This window comes from Tachysurus fulvidraco, chromosome 9, assembly GCF_022655615.1.
Source record: "Tachysurus fulvidraco isolate hzauxx_2018 chromosome 9, HZAU_PFXX_2.0, whole genome shotgun sequence".
NCBI classification, from domain to species: Eukaryota; Metazoa; Chordata; class Actinopteri; order Siluriformes; family Bagridae; genus Tachysurus; species Tachysurus fulvidraco.
The window spans coordinates 665,133-672,082 of NC_062526.1; positions in this window are offsets into that span (position 1 = coordinate 665,133).

Genomic DNA, 6,950 nt, shown 5'->3' on the forward strand with positions numbered 1-6,950 from the left:
GTGTTCATGTGTGTGTGTGTGTGTGTGTGTGTGTGTGTGTGTCTGCGTGTGTTCATGTGTGTGTGTGTGTGTTCATGTGTGTCTGCATGTGTTCATGTGTGTGTGTGTGTGTGTGTCTGCGTGTGTTTGTGTGTGTGTGTGTGTGTGTGTGTGTGTGTGTGTGTCTGCGTGTGTTCATGTGTGTGTGTCTGCGTGTGTTCATGTGTGTGTCTGCGTGTGTTCATGTGTGTGTGTGTGTTCATGTGTGTGTTTGTGTGTGTTCATGTGTGTGTTCATGTGTGTGTGTTTGTGTGTGTTCATGTGTGTGTGTTCATGTCTGTGTGTGTTTGTGTGTGTTCATGTCTGTGTGTGTTTGTGTGTGTTCATGCGTGTGTGTTTGTGTGTGTGTGTGTGTTCATATGTGTGTTTGTGTGTGTGTTCATGTGTGTGTTTGTGTGTGTGTTCATTTGTGTGTTCATGTGTGTGTGTTTGTGTGTGTTCATGTGTGTGTGTGTTTGTGTGTGTTCATTTGTGTGTTCGTGTGTGTGTTCATGTGTGTGTGTGTGTCTGCGTGTGTTCATGTGTGTCTGCATGTGTTCATGTGTGTGTGTGTGTGTGTCTGCATGTGTTCATGTGTGTGTGTGTGTGTGTGTGTGTCTGCGTGTGTTCATGTGTGTGTGTGTGTCTGTGTGTGTTCGTGTGTGTGTGTGTGTCTGCGTGTGTTCATGTGTGTGTCTGCGTGTGTTCGTGTGTGTGTCTGCGTGTGTTCATGTGTGTGTGTGTGTGTGTGTGTGTTCATGTGTGTGTTCATGTGTGTATGTTTGTGTGTGTTCATGTCTGTGTGTGTTTGTGTGTGTTCATGTCTATGTGTGTTTGTGTGTGTTCATGTGTGTGTGTGTTTGTGTGTGTGTGTTCATATGTGTGTTTGTGTGTGTGTTCATTTGTGTGTTCATGTGTGTGTGTTCGTGTGTGTTTGTGTGTGTTCATGTGTGTTTGTGTGTGTGTTCATTTGTGTGTTCATGTGTGTGTGTTTGTGTGTGTGTTCAATTGTGTGTTTGTGTGTTCATGTGTGTGTGTTTGTGTGTGTTCATGTGTGTGTGTTCATGTCTGTGTGTGTTTGTGTGTGTTCATGTCTGTGTGTGTTTGTGTGTGTTCATGCGTGTGTGTTTGTGTGTGTGTGTGTGTGTTCATATGTGTGTTTGTGTGTGTGTTCATGTGTGTGTTTGTGTGTGTGTTCATTTGTGTGTTCATGTGTGTGTGTTTGTGTGTGTTCATGTGTGTGTGTGTTTGTGTGTGTTCATTTGTGTGTTCGTGTGTGTGTTCATGTGTGTGTGTGTGTGTCTGCGTGTGTTCATGTGTGTCTGCATGTGTTCATGTGTGTGTGTGTGTGTCTGCATGTGTTCATGTGTGTGTGTGTGTGTGTGTCTGCGTGTGTTCATGTGTGTGTGTGTGTCTGAGTGTGTTCATGTGTGTGTGTCTGTGTGTGTTCATGTGTGTGTGTGTGTGTCTGCGTGTGTTCATGTGTGTGTCTGCGTGTGTTCGTGTGTGTGTGTCTGCGTGTGTTCATGTGTGTGTGTGTGTGTGTGTGTGTTCATGTGTGTGTTCATGCGTGTGTGTTTGTGTGTGTGTTCATGTCTGTGTGTGTTTGTGTGTGTTCATGTCTATGTGTGTTTGTGTGTGTTCATGTGTGTGTGTGTTTGTGTGTGTGTGTTCATATGTGTGTTTGTGTGTGTGTTCATGTGTGTGTTTGTGTGTGTGTTCATTTGTGTGTTCATGTGTGTTCATGTGTGTGTGTTCGTGTGTGTTTGTGTGTGTTCATGTGTGTTTGTGTGTGTGTTCATTTGTGTGTTCGTGTGTGTGTGTTTGTGTGTGTGTTCAATTGTGTGTTTGTGTGTTCATGTGTGTGTGTTTGTGTGTTTGTCTGTGTGTGTTCATGTGTGTTTATGTGTGTGTGTGTTTGTGTGTGTGTTCAATTGTGTGTTCGTGTGTTTGTGTGTGTGTGTTCATTTGTGTGTTTGTGTGTTTTCATGTGTGTGTGTGTGTTTGTGTGTGTGTTCGTGTGTGTTTATGTGTGTGTTCGTGTGTGTGTGTGTGTGTGTGTGTTTGTGTGTGTGTTCATTTGTATGTTTGTGTGTGTTCATGTGTGTGTGTGTTTGTGTGTGTGTGTGTGTGTTCATGTGTGTTTATGTGTGTGTTCATGTGTGTGTGTGTTTGTGTGTGTGTTCGTTTGTGTGTTCGTGTGTTTATGTGTGTGTGTGTGTGTGTGTGTGTGTGTGTGTGTGTGTGTGTGTGTGTGTGTGTGTGTACAGGGAAAAAAACAATAGAGCCTCTCTTTTCTCTCTCTTTCCATGTTTCTTTCTGACTCTCTCCTTGGATCTTCCACTTTTTCTTTCACTGAACTACATCACACAGCTTTTCCTGTGATTACATCATCACTCTATGTGTGTGTGTGTGTGTGTGTGTGTGTGTGTGTGTGTGTGTGTGTGTTAGAGTTATATACAATTAGTAGTAGTCTTATTGCGACACTGCGATATATATATAAAGAGAGACAGAGAGAGAGAGAGAGAGAGAGAGAGAGAGAGAGATCTGTTAGAGCTGTTAGATCTGTCTCATGTACCTGTCTCTCCCTCTGCATGCCTCTTTTTGACTTTCTCTCTCTGTGTGTGTGTGTGTGTGTGTGTGTGTGTGTGTGTGTGTGTGTGTGTGTGTGTGTGTGTGTGTGTGTGTGTGTTATTGTATAATGATGTAATAAAGTCTAGGAGCTGCACTCAGACATTAAACAGTAGAAATTCACACAGAGAGAACACATCACACACATTACACAGACATCAAACACATCACACACACATCACACACATCTCACACACATCACACACACATCACACACATCTCACACACATCACACACACATCACACACACATCACACACAACACACACATCACATCTCACACATCACACACACATCTCACACACATCACACACACATCACACACACATCACACACATCACACACACATCACACACACATCTCACACACATCACACACACATCACACACATCACACACACACATCAAACACATCACACACACATCACACACACATCACACACATCTCACACACATCACACACACATCACACACACATCACACACATCACACACACATCACACACACATCTCACACTCATCTCACACACATCTCACACACATCTCACACACATCACACACATCTCACACACATCACACACATCTCACACACATCACACACACACATTCAAAAACCCCTCACTATTCAAAAGCAGACAAAAAGAAGAGCCAAAAAAAGAGAAAGAAACAAAGAGAAAAAAAAAGACAAAAAAGAGAAGCAAAAAAAGAGAAAAATAAAGAGAAAAAAAACCAAAAAAGGAACGAAAAAAAAAGAGAAAAAAAAGAGAAACAGAAAAAAAAAAGAAAAAAAAAGAAAAAAAAAGCAAACAAAAAGAAAAAAAAGAAAAAAAGAACCAGAGAAAAAAACGCGAAAAAAGAAAAAAAAAAGAAAAAAAAAAGAAAAAAAAAATAATAAAAAAAAGAAAAAAAAGTAAAAAAAAAGTAGGAAAAAAAGAGAAAAAAGAGAAAACAAAAAGAAAAAAAAAAAAGAGCAAAAAAGAGAAAAAAGAGTAAAAAAAACTGAGACAAAAAACAAACAGAAACATAAAAGAGAAAAAAAACGAAAAACAGACAGAAAAATAAAAAAGAAAAAAAAGCAAAACAAAAGAAAAAAAAAAGAAAAAAGAAAAGAGAAAAAAAAGAAAATTAAGAAAAAAAAGAACGAAAAAAAAGAGAAAAAAAATCCGACAAAAACAAAAAGAAAAAAAAAAGAAAAAACGAAAAAAAAAAAGAGAAAAAAAAGGAAAAAAAATGAAAAATGAAGAACAAAAAAGAAAAAAAAAGCAAAAACAACAGCAAAAATAAAAGAGAAAAAAAAGAAAAAAAAAAGTGAGGAAAAAAAATAGGAAAAATAATCAAAAAAAGTAAAAAAAAAAAAAGAAAAAAAAATCGAAAACAAATAAAAACTCATAAAACAAAATAAAAAAAAAATAAAAACAAAATCACACACACATCTCACACACATCAAACACATCACACACTCATCACACACATCTCACACACATCTCACACACATCACACACACATCTCACACACATCACACACACATCTCACACACATCACACACATCTCACACACATCACACACACATCTCACACACATCACACACACATCACACACACATCACACACATCTCACACACATCACACACACATCACACACATCACACACACATCACACACAACTCACACACAACACACACACATCTCACACACCTCACACACACAGCACACAACACACACAGCACACACACGCACACAACAGCACACACAGACATCAACACAGAGCAACACAGCACACATCTCACACACATCACACACACATCACACACTCATCACACACTCATCACACATCTCACACACATCACACACACATCTCACACATCACACACATCACACACTCATCACAAACACATCTCCCACACATCGCACACATCTCCCACACATCTCACACACATCACACACACATCTCACACACATTCCACACTCATCTCACACTCATCACACACTCATCACACACACATCACACTCATCACACACTCATCACACACTCATCACACACTCATCACACACTCATCATACACTCCTCCACTCATCACATATTCCTCCACTCATTACACACTCAAAATGGTCAACTCTAATCGACTAAATAAAAATGATCAGCACAGGCCACACCCACAAACACCTACAGCCTTGTGTCTTTTCGTTATACGACAGAATTATAATAAACTAAAGCACGTTTTTATAAATACATGACACCAAAAGAACAGCCTGAGGTTTCATATTAATAACAATAAATATAAACTTGTTGGAATGTAACCATGACAACAGGAGTAAATATTCACGTACAGTAGGCTAGATCAGCTCTCGAGCACCACACTGATAACTGACAATGTTCAGAAGTACATGATGTAGAAATATTAAAATCAATAAACACATAGCAAGACAACAGGTTTAGAGACGTAACCATGGCAACAAACTGTGTTTTTATTCACCATAATAACGGTATTGTGTGTTTGTGGTAAATATTTCAGATAAATCATTTAACAGAATATCAGCGTGTGTGTGTGTGTGTGTGTCTCTCTGTGTGTGTCTGTGTGTGTGTGTGTGTGTGTGTGTGTGTGTGTGTGAGTAACCTTGTGAGACATGATGTACTCATGTCTCCTCTACACAACCTCAGTTAATTATAAAACACACACACTAACACACACATACACTCACACACACTCACACACACTACCTCTGACTGTGACTATAAATGTATTTGAGTGTGTGTGTGTTTGTGAATGTGTGTGTGTGTGTGTATGTGTGTGTATGTGTGTGTATGTGTGAGTGTGTTATGTGAGTATGTGTGTGCGTGTGTGCATGTGTGAGTGTGTGTGCATGTGTGAGTGTCTGTGTGTGTGTGTTTTGTGACTGTGCATGTGTGTTATGTGTGTGTGTGTGAGTGTATGTGTGCATGTGTGTGGGTCTGTGTGTATGTGTGAGTGCATGTGTGTGTGTGTGTGTATGTGTGTGTATGTGTGTGTGTGTATGTGTGTGTGTGTATGTGTGTGTGTGTGTGATCAGTGTACCAGGCCCAACAGGGACCAGAGGTTAAACCTGTTCAGATTATTACAGTCACCACTTTATAGAATCAGCACCAGATTTATTTAAACTTCTTAAGATGAATAAAATGGTAATTAAACTAAAGCCACATTAGCATACACATTAGCATACACATTAGCATACACACTAGCATACACACTAGCATACACACTAGCATACACATTAGCATACAGTAGCTACGCTAACTGTTTACACACAGCATTCACCTGGTTCATTAGTAAACATTAATCATTTTAGTGTGCAAATGAAATCTGGGTTTCTCTGAAGGTTTGAAGGGATTAAATCAGGGCTGTGGTCATAAACACACACACACACACACACACACACAGAACCAATGATGTGTGTGTGTGTGGTTTGTGGTGAGTTTGTGGTAAGAAAATTGAACTTATCATTACAGCATGGTTGAAGAGAAACAAACACAAAGATACACAGAGAAACACACACAGACACATGCACTCACAAAGTTACACATGCACACACGCTCACACACACACACACACACACACAATGCTACACATGCACACACGCGCACACACACACAAAGCTACACATGCACACTTGCTCACACACACACACAAAGCTACACATGCACACACGCTCACACACACACACACAAAGCCATACAAGCAAGCACATGCATGCACACACAGCCACACACACACAGCCACACACACACACAAACCTTTCCTTCATTTCTTACTCTTTCTTTCTTTCTTTCTATCTCATTACTTATATATAATATACTCTTAATGATGTTGTGACCTGTTCAAATAAAAAGTTTAGCAGTATTAACAATGTGTGTGTGTGTGTGTGTGTGTGTGTGTGTGTGTGTGTGTTTGTGTGTGTGTGTGTTTGTGTGTGTGTTTGTGTGTGTTGATGCTTCACTAAACTTAATCCTGAAAGTCACTGAAATCAAAGCTGTGCTTGGTTTTAATCTTGAACACAGTGATGTGTGTGTGTGTGTGTGTGTGTGTGTGTGTGTGTGTGTGTGTGTGTGTGAGAGAGAGAGAGAGAGAGAGAGAGAGAGAGAGAGAGAGAGACAGCAGTGCTGCTGTTTTTAGCAACACACTAACACTCTGATTAGCTTTGACAGGCTGTTTCTCAGACCCACCGCAGTTTCACCACAGAGAAAGAGAATAAAGAGTCATAGAGACAAAGAAAGGACGAGAGCAAGAAAGAGAGAGAGAGAGATGCTACATATAGAAAAAGAGAAAGAAA